Source organism: Hipposideros armiger, unplaced genomic scaffold, assembly GCF_001890085.2.
Source record: "Hipposideros armiger isolate ML-2016 unplaced genomic scaffold, ASM189008v1 scaffold_253, whole genome shotgun sequence".
Classification (NCBI taxonomy): Eukaryota; Metazoa; Chordata; class Mammalia; order Chiroptera; family Hipposideridae; genus Hipposideros; species Hipposideros armiger.
In genome coordinates, this window is record NW_017731603.1 from 541,083 (window position 1) to 556,893 (window position 15,811).

Here is a 15,811-nt window from a genome sequence, read left to right on the forward strand (position 1 = left end):
AGCAGAAGGGGTTCCCCAGGTCTGGCCCGGCCAGGTTTTGTTTCTGGTTTCTTCCTTGGAGACTGTTTGTTTTCCTGAAACTAAGAATGGGCCCTTGTCCCACACGCATTCTGATGCCCCGGGGCAGAGGTACCCCGGAGCAGCCCAGAGGGGCAGGCTTTGCTGGCCTCCTCATGGGCGATGCCCCGCTGCCTGGATGCCTGAGCCCCGGGTCATTTCGTCCTGCCTGTCTGTGAAGCGGACAAAGGCGGGCACCCATTCCATTCCGGCTTTGTTTCTCTTTGGGCCGAGGCCTTTCTGTGCCTCTTCTGTCCCCTCACGCTCTTACACATCCTTACCCGCTCTCCCCCGGAGCCCTTCCTCTCTCAGAAGTGCAGACCTGACGGTGGTGGCCATCCCGTGAGCCCACTGCTGCCTTTCCTGGGCCCTGGAGTGGGGGAGCTTTGGGTTTGAATCTTGGTGCCATCACTTCTAGTTGTCTGTGACCTTCGCTTCTCTGAGCCTCAGTTTCCTCATCTGCAAAATGGGATAACGAAGGTACCTGCTTCATCGGGAGTCATGAGAAGTAAATGAAACAATGCACATTGAACACTCACCTCATAGGAAGTATTAGTTGCCATCATTATTATTTATTAATCATCTCTCCTGAGATGCTCAGATCTTTTCCTCACCGCACCGAGTCCCTGCCCCCAAGGTGTGGCGGGCGCTAATCTCTCTGTGATCTAAGTCAAACAGAAAGGCTCTTCTTTGTATCCCTGGTGACCAGGCTGACCCACCCCTGCCCTCACCCTGGCCATCCTGCTCAGGCAGAAATGGCAGCATCTCCTAGGAGCCCACCTGCTCAGGTTGGGGCTTTAAAGGCCCTGCCTCCCTAATCCACAACGAGCCAGTGAGGTGGGAATCACCTTCCCACAGGTCAGCTGGGACTATGGAGTTCAGCCCAGGGCCACACCTGTGCCCCTGTTGGAATGCCCCACGTCGGTCTGTCTCTGAGTTTCAGGGTATCTATTGCAAACCCCTTCCCAGCTCAACCTCCAGACGCCTGAGGAACAGAGGCCCCACCGCTCATGCCCATCTGTCTGGTCCAGCACCCTAAACCCCACCCCACCCCGCTCTCCACCCCCAGGCTACTCCAGGGCCTCCGCTCTTCTGTGACCCACTTGCTGGGAGCCCCCCACCAGGTGGTAAATCAGCGCTCTGGCTGCTTCTCAGAGCTTCCCAGAAGAGACTCCCTGCCCCAGGCGCTGGCAACACCTCCTGGAGGAATTAGCACCTTCCACTTCATTAGGGGCCCCCTAATGAGGCCGTTAACGAGGATACTAAGCTGGCACACCTAGCCTGACACCTCCCCTCTGGAAGCCCCACCCACACGCCCAGCGTACCCTGTGCCGAGATCCTGTCGCGCCTCCTCACGATATAGGCCAGGCCTCAGGGTCTGGCCTGCACTGGGGGAAATGTCTCCCAGGCTCCGGGAGGCTGTGTGGGCCACGGATCCACAGAGGGGCCACCTCCCTGGGCAGCGTGGCCATCTAGGGCACAGGCCTGCATCTCAGGCTATTGGGTTTCACTTCGACCATTCCCTGGGCATCGCAGAAGCAGGCAGGGATCGAGTGACTGCGTAACAGGAGCTCTTTCCCAGGGGAGGAGGTCTGCAGAGTCCCCGTATGTGACAGGAAGGGCCAACATCCCCTGCCCCAACGGAGCACAGGTGGAGGTGGGCATGTGGGCCCAGGCCCCCCTCTCTGCGGCCCTCCTCTCCTGCACCCAACAAAGGGATGTCAGTGCTCTTCAAAGTGGGTTTCTGGGAACTCTTAGGCACCCCCAGATGAGGCGAGGTGTTCATAGCAGGCTGGGGTCGTCACAGCAGGTAGTCAGAGAAGCTTTTAGCTTTTCCACATTGGGGTTGCTTGTAACATTGCATTTGAACTAAACAGTTTCAGTACTTAAAAATGTTTGAGAGGCACTGGACAGGATGACCTCTCGGGTCCATTCTGGCCTTGGCTTTTAGAGTTGCACTTGCTGTTTCAGTTCAAGTTGACTGAGGACAGGGCCTTGGGGCTCTGGGCAGCAGCCCAAGCTAGTCTGACCATCACTCATGTCTCCCACCTTGGCCTGAGCCATGAGGGCAAAAGGGGTCGCAGAAAACACATAGCCAGGAGCTCAGAGACAGGCCGTGGCTGGCTGGCTGTCACTCAGACCACCCCAGCCCCGCCCATCTCCCCAGGGCATGACAAAGCCAGACTCAAGCGCAAATAACCACAGGCCTCCAAGAAGGAGCGGGGGCTCAGAGGCCCTCTGCCAGTGGGTAGAGGACAGTGCAGACCCAGCTTTTGTCCTAGTGCCTCTCTGTTCACTCAGATGTCCACTGAGCCATCATGACATTCAAAGTACAATGCAGAGGCTACTGCCCAGGACGAACCAATGACTGCTTCATCGTCTATAAAACAGGACGGTGATGACAGCGCCTCCCTCGTGGGGCTGCTATGAGGACAAAGTGAGTTCCAAGTCGTAAAGTGCTGAGAGCAGGGTCTGGCGCAGAGGGGGTGCTCGGAAGCATTAGCTACCCGTACACAGTTTAGAGTTTTAATTAAGTAAATCCCCTCCTCAAAAGCGTATTATGGCTTCTAAGTGCCCTTTACATTAGATTAAAATTCCCAGCCCCTATCTATTGGGTTGTCAGAAAAGTCATGATGTATTTTTCTGTTTTTCGTTGCAAAAATGCGTCATGACTTTTCCGACAACCCACTATAAAGCTCTCCACCAGCCATTGCCCTCCGGTCCTTGTCACAGGCAAGCCCACTTCCTGCTCCCATCTACGTCTCCCACTAGCTCATCAACGGAGCCAGCCGGGGGCGGGAGCGTCCTCCTCTCCAGATGCCCCGCTCACTTCAGGGGCTGCTCCTGGATGAAGCTCAGGCCTATCCCCAGCTGGCCGAAAGCCCCAGCCCTGGTTGATCAGCCGAGTTTCCTGCAGACATCTGGTGCACCTGCCTCACCTTCTCCGTCACATGGGGAATCCCAAGGAGAAAGCCTCAACCTCCCCGCCGCCCCCCATCCCCCGCCCCAGATTCTTCCCCGGCCAGGGGATGTGGGTGGGGGCCCAGAGGCTCTGGGAGCAGAGACTGGAAATGGGGGGAACCCAGGAGGGGAGCCCAGGCCTCCACGATGGGAACAACCCCATCGGACACCTGATAAATGTCAGCCTTCTGCCTGTTCATGCCCGGGCAGGACCGAGCGACCTGCGCATCTGGGTAGGTAAAGGCTTGACCTTGGGCCCAAGTTTGGCATCATTTTCCCTCCCAGAGGACTCACCCTCATGGCTTGGGGCCCCAGCCTTGTCACATTGTCACTTCTGTGGCCTCTGCTTCCTGGCCAGCTCCCTGGGCGTGGCAGGAGGTAGAACTGAGGCCACATGTTCCCACAGCCCTGGTGACAGTGGGCTGGGACTCCTGCCCTCCAGCCCAGAGTGGGACTTCATTACCACTTAACAAGGACACAGCAGGGAGGTAATGGGCATTTGGGGGACCTCCTCCCAGTCAACCTGGGGCAGGTACCTGTGGACCCATTAAGTGTCTGCTAGTAGCAGGCATGAGACAGACCTTTAGCTGACCCCTGCCGGCCCCAGGGGGGTCAGCAAAGCTGCTGGTGACTCCAGAGAATGAACCTTTCAACAAGATCTGACGGCGCCACTGAGAGAGAACAGCAGGGCCGGGCACTGAGTGCTAACAGGATGCCCACCTGGGGCCGAGGGGACAGACAAGGTCCCGGCCAGACTGGTTGAGGCAGAGACGCCTGCCAGGCAGAAAGTGGCACCTGGTCTCCTCTGAGGCTTGGAGAGGCAGTGTGACATCACCTGCTCTCTCTGCAGGCCCAGCCCTTCACTGCTGGTCCCAGGCAGGCTCTGGAGTAGGGGTTGGTGGTGGTGAGGGTGTCAGCGAGGGCTAGGGGACCCAAGGGGGGATGGCCTGCGCCATAGCTCCTGCTGACTTCTCTACCCTCGGAGGCCGCCGGCTGCTATAAATACCACTCCTGCCTCCTGATGTTGCAGGAGGTGGCCTAGAACTGTGGGCTCTGGGGCCTCCTGAGTTCCCCCTCCCTGCCACTGTTAGACAGAGCCTGCCTGACCAGAAGATCCTTGCAGCGTGCGAGCCCACCCCCACCGAGTTGGGCCTTCGCAAGGAAAACCCCAGCACCGAGGGGGAGAGCTGCGGCTTCCAAACCGAGTCTCCTACGACTGGCATTTTTACCAGCATCGAGGCAAGTGCTGAGGATGCCAGAGCCCTGGAGAGCAAAGGCCTGGCCAGCCTGCAGAGGAGACGCAGCCCAAGGCCACTAGTTTGGCCTAGACCACCCATGTCAAGGTCAGGGGCGAATGCTGCAAAGCCATTTGGTGCTCCTCCCTTCCCCCACCTTTTCAGTCCCACGGTTCCTCTGAGATTTAACCTGGTTTCCAAACTTGTCCTCATCCTGGAAGCTTCCCTGGGACACACTCTACTTTGACAGGTGCCCAGTTAGAACATCCGGCAGCTGTTCATGCTTCCAGTTAGTAGATGCTTCTGAGGGAGCCCTTCGCTCCTTGAGAGACCCAGGCCCTAAGAGGAGAAAAGGCGGGAAACAGCTCCAGGGGTGGGCACCAGGTGGTATGAACGCAGGTGAAGTCCACTAAAAATGAATTCATGCATGCAGCCATCCTCCATCCATCCAACCAACAATCAGAGTGCCAACTATACACCAAGGCTGCAGCAATAAGTAAAAGACGGGGGGTAGCCCTCACGGAGCCTACAGGCTGGAAGCAAAGAGAGGCTTCAAGCTCATCTTCACAGACAATAACGAAAAATTCTGACACGTGCTCGGAAGGTGGGGGTCTCATCAGAGCCTGAGCAGGGAGGTGAGGGGGACAGCTGCCTGAAGAACAGGGAGCTGGGGCTCAGGCCTGAAGGGTAAGCAGGAAGAAAGAGGCCACAAGGAGAGGGCATTAAGAGAACCGTGCGGAGGACATCCCTCAGTGTGAGGACCACAGAGGACGGAGCCAAGACCAGACCAGCCAGCAGGAGCAGAGACGAGGGCCGAGGTGGAAAGGCCGGTGGGGACCCAGAGTTGGAGCTTTATCTGGAGAGCAACGAGAAACTATGGGCCAAGGCCGGCACCAGGGTGGAGACAAGTGGGGGCCCAGACTGAGATTCAGCAGACAATGGTGACAGATGGGATAAGGAAGGAAGGGACAGGGTGCTGTCAATGACGTCCCATCCTCGTGGCCCATGCCACTGGACAGGCAGAGGGGCCAGCACTGGCATCTGCCCTGGTGCCCTGAGACACCAGGGGCCATGACACTCCTGGACTACTTCCTGCTCTGGCTCTCCCTGGTTCGCTCATCCTGGAGGCACGCCATGAGAGCAGAGGAGCAGGGCAGCCTGCCCACCCCAACAGCGACGTGCTTCCCAGAGTTTCAGTCCAGTCCAGTGCTGCCCTCAGGTGTGCATCAGGCCAGGGCGTCAGTGCAGCATGCACTTGTTCAGGGATGGTCCCTGGGCTCTGCTCCCACAACTGAGGGGTCCCCCTAACAAGCTTGAGGCTTCAGGAGAGGCACTTCGCCTGACCACTCAACTTCTTACGCTTCCTGCCACCTGGCTCTGACCATGAATATGACCACACGGCGGGGACCTTAATGGTGGCGGCGGCGGCGATCTGAGCGCTGATGCAAACCCACACGGGAAGGGAAGGAGCTCAGAGAGAGGAGGTCTCTGTCTGCTGGTCTCCCCCAGCCCCCCTCCCGATTTCCAGTCATTCCTCAGAGCTCATCACACTTGAATATGCTCCCCTTCTGCCGGCCAGCCTGCCTCATCTCCCACGCCACCCTGGCTCACCCTCCGCACTTGTGTCCTGACTCTGGCCTGGCCTCTTCCCACATATCCACGGGCCGCATGCCTGACCCAGGCTCGAGCCAGCACTGCTCTCCTACGCAACCAGCACGCCCCGGTCTTCGCTGGTGCCCGACCACCATGCTGTGGAGAAGGCAGGGAAGAAGTGGGCCGTTTTCCTTTCACTGAGGCGGAAACTATGGCGGGAAGGGGGTGTTGGGTGATTTGCCTGAGGTGACACATCGAACAGCAGGGCCAGGACCGTGACCAGTTATCTGGGGAGGTCCTGCTGCCTGAGGAGCCCCACGCACCGGCTGCCCTGTGCGTCTGCGGGTGGGTGACTTATGTCCACCTCCACAGAGTGCACCGCCAGAGGGAGGGAGCCCCTTCATGGGGAGAGCACATAGGGCTATGCTCTTGGGGTGCAGCTAGGCACTCGAGCCCTCTCCCCGTGCCAGAGCTCCCTGTGGGACCCGCAGCCTGCAGCCTGGGCTATGAGGGGGGCTCAGCCAGGATCCACAGCCCAGATGTCAGCGAGAAGAAAAGGGAGAACCTGGGGAAATGACTTCCCCTCAGAGCCTCGGTGTCTTCATCTAAAAACAAGGGGCTTGGACGTCCAGTTCCTTAGGATTCACTTTTTTTATTGCCCCGAATGCATAATTTCCAAGGGTCTTCAATCTCTGCCTCAGGAAGGAATATAATACCATGAAGACTCAGAAACACTGACACCACCACCTCACAGGCACCCTGGGAGGTAGATGAGCAGGGAATTGCCCAGAGTTTTAAGGGCACCAACTTGTGAAGTCAGTCAGAAACAAGTTCAAAACCTAACCCACCACTGACTTGCCCGGGGTCGCAGGGACTCTCTAAGCCTCAGTTCTTCTCCAGGCAATGGAGACAGGAACAGTCACTGCCTCTGGGCTGCTGGGGAAGGGAGGGGACTTGGTAAAGGGCCTGTCCTGCAGGTCCTCTCTCCCAGTGACCCTGATGTGCTGTCAACTTCCTAGGAACGTGAGAATAAACAGCATAACGGAGGCTTCTGAGAAGGAAAGCACAATAAAAAGCCTCGGCAATATGACTTCCCTTAAAGACAGAGCCCTGGACTTCCACATCCCCACCCCGTGGGGCCTCATCCAGGCTCTCCCGGCTTCCCTCCTCCTCCCGGCTCCCACCTGCACAATCAGGGACCAGAGGAGAGCAAGCAGCACCAAAAGGCATGCCCCTACCGGGGCGGAGGGCCGAGGAAGGGCCAGACGGTGAAGGGCAGGTTTCTAGGCCTGCGGCCCGCTCCCTATGCTGGCTCCTCTGCCATTCTCTGCCCAGGGCCTCCTCTCAGCTCTTCTGGGCCTCAGGAGGACGCATGAGATCACGTCTGGGAAGTGCTCAGAGCTACTCAGAGAAAAAAGGCCCAAGGGACCCAAGGTGGGAACAATTATGAATAAACACACTCATTTAATAGCACCTCCGTTTATTGTGGGGCAGGGTGGGAATGCATGGGGCTTGGTGTTGGGGAACCCAGGCTTGGTACTGGGTTTAGCCACTAATAGGTGTGGACAAGTCGCAACCTCTTGGAGCCCCAATTCCTGTAAAAGGGGATAAATAACATCTGAGGACGCTGGTTAAAGTACGACACAAATCGGAGTTTCCTTACCTATAAATGGGGGCTGCGAGGGCACCAGCCTCACTGCATCATTGTGAGGAACGGCAGTTGAGTGCTTCGCAGGGGATCGTCATTGCTGCGAGGGAGTAGAGGGTTGGGGGGGCCAAAGGAGAATGGGGCTGGTTGCAATGCTGCCCAGGCTTGCAGACTCTGTCTGTCCTTAGGCCTGAGCCCATCCCTGACCAGCAGCAGGGGACAGTGCTGTGGGGACTGGTGGCCACAGTGACTCGAACAAGTTACAACCCTCAGGAGACCGGCCCTCCCCTTCTTCCACATCTGTCCTGCTCCCAGCTAAGAGATGGTGGTGGGACCTGAGCTCCCCACTGCCAGGAGCCACAGGCTACCTCACCAGGCCAGGTTGCTTCCCTAGCACGTGGCCGGTCCTCCAAGGGCCAGCATGGGAGTGACCAGGCAACCTCCTGCAGCTGCACGCACTCGGGAAGGCTGCCCCAAGCCTGAGTGACGATGCTTTCCAAGCTGCCCTCTGTTTACAGGGCTCTTTGCCCATGGAGGGCATAGCACGGCAGCTTGGTGAGAGTCCGCTCACCCTTGCAGCTTGTCTGATAGGTACCAAGTGGTGGAGAGGCCAGGAAACAGAGCAGTGGGTTTGCTAAAGACCACAGTGCAAAGCAGGGTGGCCCCCCGAAGGAGCTTCTGCACCTTCACAGGACCACAGCTGCTCAGAGAGGCTGGCCACAGGGGCGCTGCAGGGAGGGAGGCGCCGGCTCTCTGCCCAGCGAATGCAGGCTTCTGCTGTAGGTTCCAGCTGTAGGGAGAAAGGGCTCCCTCTTCCCTGAGGCTCAGGCCCACCTGGACTCTATGGACCCAAGCAGTTCCCATCAGCTCTGAGGACCAGGTCCGTGGCCTCAAGGAGCCACCAGCACATTCCCTGGTTAGTGACTGCCCACGCAGCAGAGAGCTCATTCAGGCCAGGGAGAGGGCGCTGGAAGGCCACTCTCAGGAGGGCAGGTGGAGGGGCTGGAGAAGAAATGGTCAAGTTCTCCGGGTGGATTCTTCTGAAAGAGGGTGAAGGGCAGGGCAGGGTTGGTTGACAGGCAAGCTCTTCTGGCTGTGGGAGTTGGGACGGGGTCATGGGCAGGTCCAGGAAAGAAAAGGGCAGATGAGCCTGTGCAGGACTCTCCTGGCTTGGGCCACGTGCTCCCCATTCCATGGCCACACAGGAGTCCCATTGATGGGACTTCTCACCCCCTTGCCCCCACGCCCCGGGGCCAGCGCCCAACACAAGGGCTCTGGGAACTCTCCTGCTCCTTGCCGACCGTCCAACTGCTGTTTGCCACTGCTGCCCTGGCACGCCAGGCATGCCAGGCCCGGCACTGCAGTCACATGCTCTGCGCGGGCGAGTCCGGGCACTGCTGGGGCAGCACTGGGGACTACAGGGTGTGGCACTCACGGGCAGTGCAGCCTTCCTCAGTTACGCAGAAAAGCTGGAAGCCCAGAAGCAGCGGACCACCTGTCTACCACCCTTGCCCAGCCCCACCCACCTACCAGGAGAGCAGGTCCTTATGCAAACAGTGAACCAGGTGCAAGCAGAACAGCACACTGGGAAAAGCAAACACAGTGGGCCACTGCTCTGCTGGGCCGCTGACCTACAGACGGCACTCAACTGCTCGGGGTGGCCTTGGCTGCAGCTGCCGCTGGGGCCCCCATGGTGAATGACTTGGCCTTATTCCCATCCCGGAGGAGCCTGAGTGTGAGGTGAGGGAGAGGCAGCAACAGGGGAGAATGGACAGGGCACAAGTCCTCAGGGAGCGGGGCTTTCAAGGCTTGGGTGCCACCCCTGCACCCTGCACACTGAGCTTTTCTAGGGGACAGGGGACATAACCCATGCTGGGGAGGGTCAGGCCAACCTGGGCGTGGAGCCTCTGCCTGGCCACGTCCGGCTGGGTGACTCTGAACAAGTCTCGGAACCTTGGGGCCAGTGATGCCCATGTGAGGACTAGATGGGATGAGGCCTGTGTAAACGCAGCACAGGTTGCCACAGACGACGGTCTCACTGCAGGGATGCTCTGCCCGGTACCACGTGGATGTGGGGTGCAGCCAGCGCAGGCCACAGAAGAGGGGCCACACAGTGGAAGTCTGGGCACCACACCCTTCAAGGGCACGCTCACTCAGCTGCTCTGTGGTGCCCTGGCCTCAGCCCCGGGGGAGACTTCGGACCTGTGGCTGCACCAGCAGAGCTGCTCCACTAGCAGGGGCTGCCTGGGCTGCTCCTGCTGGCCCCAAACTTAAGGCAGCCAAGGGCGGAGTCCCAGAATGCCCCCAGCTGCGATAAGGCCTGTACCACAGGGCCTCTGCTTCAGGCTGGCCCTACTCTACCAGCAGCCAGAGCCCCACCGGGGTTGAACAGCACATGCTGATGAGGCAGCTCGGCCTTTATCTGCTCCACTGCTCGCCACGGTCGAGTGCTCTGCGGGGTGAGAGCTCTTCATGCCTCAGTGCCTTTGCATAGGCTGTTCTCTGTGCACGGAAAGCCTTTTACAGTCTTTCTCTCCTGGGGACGCCTCAGCCGTCCAGGGCTTGGCCTAAACACCACCTCCTCTGTGAAGCCTCCAGAAGCCTGTCAACCCCGAGGCAGATCAGATCGGTGCCCTTTCATTCCTGCCTCGGGTACCTTGGTTCCCCACTAGGCTGGGAGCTCCTGGTGGGCAGGGCTGCACCCTCTGCCAGTGTCCCTGGCACCAGTACAGCATCTGGTGCTTAGCAGCTGCTCCAGAAAAGTCAAAGCGGGCCCTGGGACCAGCTCCCTTGTTCCTCTGATATCATGCTGCTGCGGGCCCGTTTGGCCAAAGAGACTCAGGCACGTGTGGGAATCGGGCAGGATGGAGCTCCCTGACGAGGCAGGTGGGGATCGAGGTCTCCTCTCCTTTACAGACTGCCCACAATCTGAGCACCAAGCTCCGCCATCCACAGGCAGCCTTGGGGGCTTGCCGGCTGCCTCCCCATCTCCAAAAGCAAAAACCAAAGTTAACAGGAGGGGTAAGCAAAGGGAAGGGAAGTGCAACCGGAACTGCAGGGAGAAAGGGAGTTGTGGCTGCCATCTGCTGTGAGCAAGATGTTTGGAGAACACGCACTCCTCAGTTCTGAGGCCTCCCAGCCAACTCGTGGAGGGTGGGCCGCCCCTCTGCAGATGGGAGCCGGCAGCTCAGCCAAGCCTCCGAGGTGTCAGGGCCCTCGCCTCTGTGCCCACCTCTGACCTCCTCCTTCGCAAGCAGGCCTGGCACCAGGATGCCAACCTAGGACACGAGCCACATGACCTCTTCCAGGGAGACCCCGGCAGCCTCTGGAAGCCAGCTCCACAATGATGATGATAGAAACTCAAACATAATGATAATAAAGGTAACCAACTACCTGCCAAGAGGCCCTGTAGTGAGAACTTCTGACCACTATCTCCCTTTACCCCATCACCCCAGGGAGGAGGGGGAGGAAAATGGAGAGTCCAAGAGGGGTCCCCTGCCCTGCTGCCCCTCAATGCAGAGGCACCTGGCCACCTAAGCCCATCAGGAAAAGGTCCTGGGGCCCTCCTTTGTTCTCTAAAGCTGGAGGCTTAATAAACAACAGGATAACATCCGGGCGGGAAGCAACCTCCTGGGCCACTGAGTCACACATGCTCTTTTTAGGGCGGACGGTGAAAGGTAAGGATGCAGAGACCTGCCCCAGGCCACACCGAGGTCAGCAGCAGGCTGGGAGCAGAACCCAGAACCCTGTCCCCAAGCCTAGCTCCCCGGACCTCCAAGGCTCCTGTGCAGGGCTGTCCTCTGTCCTGTAAAGACAGCTGCCCCTGGAGGGCTGAGGTGTGCTGTTGCCTTGAGGGCCACCCCCCCCACCCCCACCCCCTCCTGCAGCTGCACGCACTCGGGAAGGCTGCCCCAAGCCTGAGTGCCCCACCCCCGCGCCATGCCTGTTCATGCTGCCAGCTCAGGCTGCAGCCAGTCAGCCTCAGGGCTCCTGACCGCAGCAGTGGGCCAAGCTGAGAGCCAGGAGGGAGATCCTTGCCCTCTTGGCTGTGCCCCCAGCCCCGTCACTTAGGAGGCTGGGCCCATGGGTCACATTCCTTCCGCGGCTGCCCTGCCCTGCCCTGTGCCTGCTCATGGAGGGATTAGCGTGGCCAACGCCAGACGTGCACTCACTCATCAAAGACACTGGAGCTGCCCCGTGGCTCCTGGCCAACAGAAACTGCTGCACTTCTCACCAGGCCAGGAGGGTCGGCAGGGGGCTAAGAAGCCTGCCTGAGAAGATCAAGCTGTGCCAGGGTCCCAAATGTCACCCCTGAACTTCAGTCCCGGCAGTCTGGGCCCCAGGGCCTGCCAGCCCCGGCTACTCCAGCCTGGAGAAGTCAGGGGGCAACTCTCCCTTCCATTGGCAACAGGAAGGCAGGGGCTCTGGGGCAGCCACCCAGAGCTGTGCCATCCCACCAGCCCCACGCGCCTCTGCTGTTGCCGCCTCCACAGGCCTGCTCAAGAGCACACTCCACATTTCTGTCTGCTCGCCCTCCCCCAGCACCCCCACACACCGTAACTGGGACACCTCCACCCTGCTGCCTGTTCAGCTGAGGGCAGCATGAGTGCCGGGGGCCTGGAGGGCCCAAGACGTGCTCCAGGCCCCCAAACTGCACACAGACGTGTGCATTCTTCCAGGGGGAGAGCCTACAGTTCTCCCTTTCTCCAGGGGTCCTTGGCCCCTGGCCGGGTCACTGTGCTGGCCCCACTTCCTGCCTCTCACTGGTGCCCACTGGGTCGCCCTGTCTGTGGATCAGGGAATCAATGGCTTCTCTGTTCTCTAGAGGGAGGGCATCTCGCAGTGGCTGGGGGAGGAGGGATCTCTCAGGGAGGCAGGGAGCAGCCCCGCTGTGCTCAGGACCCTGGAGGGCTGCCCCTCCCATACTGGGACGCAGATGTGCTGTGCTGGGTGGAGAGCGGGGTTCAGGCAGAGGGAGGAGCTGAGGGCTCCGCGGGGAGCCTGGCCACAGCCAGCCTGGGTCCCCTCCACGCCAGGTCCCTTCTGTGCTCCCACACTCTCTCCATGTGAGTCGCTGTTGCCACCCAGACACCTTCACAGACAGCTCCTGCCTTGGCTGAGCCACAGCCAGGCCGGGGTGAGTCAGCCAGGGGAATCCCGGCACCGGCACCCACCACTGGGTGACAGTTCCGCTGACACCTACAGGCGTGGGGCGCCCAGCCCCACCCAGCACAGGGTGAGAGGAACACCCGGGCTCCCCTACACCCATTTCCTGCTCTCTGAAAGGGGAGCCTGGCAGAGGGTGTGGAACGGGCCCTATGAGAGCCTGCGGGCCTGGGCCTGGGCCCTGCTTCTGTGGCCTCTTTGGGCCTCTGGTCCCTTATCCTTGTCAGTGGGGGAGGGGCTGGGAGAATGCTGCCATGGCCCTGGCAGCTCCTGCCTGGTGCCTGTTACCCCAGCCACTGGGTATCCTGCTTCCCAAGGCCTCAGTATCCCCAGGGTCTTGCGGGAGGGTTGTGGACACCCCACTTCATTTCTGTGGGACCCCTGAGCTCTGCCCAGGAACCCCCACTACATGCTGCTCTGGACCCCAGGAAGGGCTGGCTCAAGGCCCTCCCAGGGAGGAGGAGAGAGGGGCGAAGAGGAATGCAAGGCCAGGGGAGGACCCGCCTGAGATCTTGAAGGGGGACAGAAAGGACAGGCACAAAGGCTGCTCCCAGCAGGACATCCTGTCCCTCAAGAAACCCAGCCAGGCCCCGCAAACCCGCCAGACCGGTTAGCGGTTAGCGGCCACTTCATTGCTGCCGGCTGTCTGAGGGTGCCGGGGAGGGGGCTTGCGAAAGCCTGCCTGTGGCAGCTGCCAGCTGGTCTGTCTCACGGGACATTCTAGCCAGTGCCTCACTGTTGAATGCCACGCACCCCGTTACTCCATCCCCTTCCAGCCTGACTCCTGCCCAGGTAAGGCAACCTTCTCAGTGTGTGAGGAGAGTGAAGAAAGGGTAATATTTGGAGCACGCCCCACCCACTGCCTCAGGTGTGCTCCCAGATGGGGGTGGAGGACGGGCAGACCCAGGGTTTGGAAGGTCCAGGTGAGGCTTCAGGTGTACTCAATGGGACCTCAAGGAGGATCTTAAGGACCTGGCGATATGAACGTGAAGGTGCCAAGCCCCATCCTGGAAGAGCTGACAGCGCAGAATAACAATGAAACCCATGCTCAGGCCAGTGAGTACAGAGCTGTGATGCTGGGGACCCCACAGCAGTGACAGCTGCTCAGCAGGAGGCAGACAGAGCAGCTCACCACCAGGCAGAAAGCGGGGAAAGCAAGGGTCACCTGTTCATTTCTCCTCTCTCCTCCCAATCCTACACAAAAGCCACTCAGAACCCCGGAGGCAAAGGCACCTTGTGCGTGGGCCTGATCCCAGCCAGCACAGAGGCCTGCCCGCCTCACCTCTGCTGTCACGGGGCTCTGTGCTAAGCACTGTCATTACCTCCCAACTCCTGCCTCTAGGATGCTGGCAGAGCTGGTTTCTGTGGACTCCGTGGGCCAGGGAAAACACACTTGTGAGTGTACAGAGGGCTGTCAGGCTGCTTTTCCAGCATCACAAACAGACACGTGCTTGGTGTTACCTGGGCAGGTCTCCAGAGCCCCTCCACAGGCAGGGGAGGCCAGGGAGACAGAAGAGCAAATTCGGGCTGCTCCGGCCCCCAGCTTTGATCTTCCCTTCTCCATGGTTCAGGCAGGGAAGCGGGTGCTGGGAGAGATCCAGAAACCCATCTATTACTTTGAAAGAAGACTGAAACGATGTGACCACACAGATCCCATGGGTTTACAGAAATGGCTTTAAAACAAACGGCTTCAAGGGATCGTCCTCTTCCCCGCCTGCCTGCCTCACTCACTGGAAAAACGCAGCTCAAAGTGCTGGAGACTCAGGATTGCTGGGGCCTGATGGAAACGGGGTCTCAGCCACAGCGCCGGGCGGGGAGCACCGAGATAAAGGCAGCTCTGGGCAGAAGATGAAAAGAAGACACCTGACCACAGGCAGCGCACGGGGGTCACAGGAGGCCAATATCAGGTGGAGCACCCTCTGCTATTGGTGGCTGACTCTCCTCTCCCTGAACCCAGGGTCTCCCTTCGCCCTCGCCTGGAAGGCCTTGCCCTGACAGCTGCTTCTGCACCCTCTCTCCCTGGGCAGCTGGAACAGGCAGGTGGGGTCTTCTTGGACAGCACGCACAGCTGAGAAAACCAGGCAAGGGAGCAAAGCAGGAAGGAAGGCATGCGACTGCCCAGAGAGTTAGAGCTGGAAGAAGCGCCCAGGGGGATCAGAGCGCAAGCCTCCCTGGCTCCCCGAATCTTACAGATGAGGACCCTAAACCCAGAGAGGTACACTGACATGCCAAGGTCACACAGCCATGGGCCCCTGCCCTGACCTTGGCTGCATTCCAACCCTCGTTCATGCAGCCATTACTTCCTGAGCATAGCTTACGTGCCTAGACTCTGGAACTTAGGTTTAGGCACCTGGGTGACACCCTGATGAAAACAGAAGTCTGCCCAAGAGCCCTGCAGGCTTCCCCCATGCCTCTGCTCTCCCTTGCCCACTATTTCCTCTTGTGTAAAGTGGAGGAGGTACCCTTCGCCCAGGAGGACTCAAAGCAGAGAGGAAGTGGGAGAAAGAGTGTGGAACTGTTTCTTCCACTTGCCCTGGGGGACTGGGGAACGACAGGCACAGCCTGGAGGTGAGGGGGACAGTGGTGAAGGTCACCCCAGCAGGTAGGTCAAGGAAGAGGAGCACTGTCCTGGGCATCCGGGCCTGCCACTGGCGCCTGCGACCTGAGGACCCTGAACCGGACATTCTCACCTATGCCTACTTATTACAAGATGTATGTTCTCTATAGAAAATAGAAACCAAAAAAAAAAAAAAAAAAAGAGAGAGAGAAAGGGACAGAAAATGCCTGTGACCCGTCTAGGAAAATTATTAACTATTAACATCTGTTTAGTCCTTTCCCTCTGTCCAAATACGGAATCATTCTTCACCTATCACTCTTTTTCACTGAGCTTGAGAAAAGTAAGCATTTCTCTTCATTAAACATTTTTTCCAGCCCAATCTTCCCTCATTACTGGAGAGAGCCATCCATGTGCATGGTATGTATACACGAGTTTATTCGACCGGTTCCCCGCTGGTGGCCATTAGGCCATTTCTCTCTTCTAGCTGAGACAATCACGGCAGCTGGGAGGTCCCCAGATGGACCGTGACGGAGCATGGTGATCCTGGCGCCCATCTAGCACTGGCTTTCCCCGCATAGAGGCAAGGCTTTAAGT

The 15,811-nt window shown here is 59.2% G+C and overlaps 1 protein-coding gene across 3 annotated transcripts in view; it reads right to left on the reverse strand.

The window, feature by feature from the left end:
* DAGLA (diacylglycerol lipase alpha) overlaps positions 1-15,811 on the reverse strand; it is a 61,171-nt gene that overhangs the window by 33,276 nt on the left and 12,084 nt on the right. Inside the window, exon 1 of one of the 3 annotated variants that reach the window (XM_019656059.1) lies at positions 339-516. The exons of the other annotated variants lie outside the window; for them this stretch is intronic. The gene's annotated coding sequence lies outside the window, so the exon portion shown is untranslated. Of the gene's footprint in view, positions 1-338; positions 517-15,811 lie in introns of those variants that run through there. 3 annotated transcript variants of the gene reach the window in all.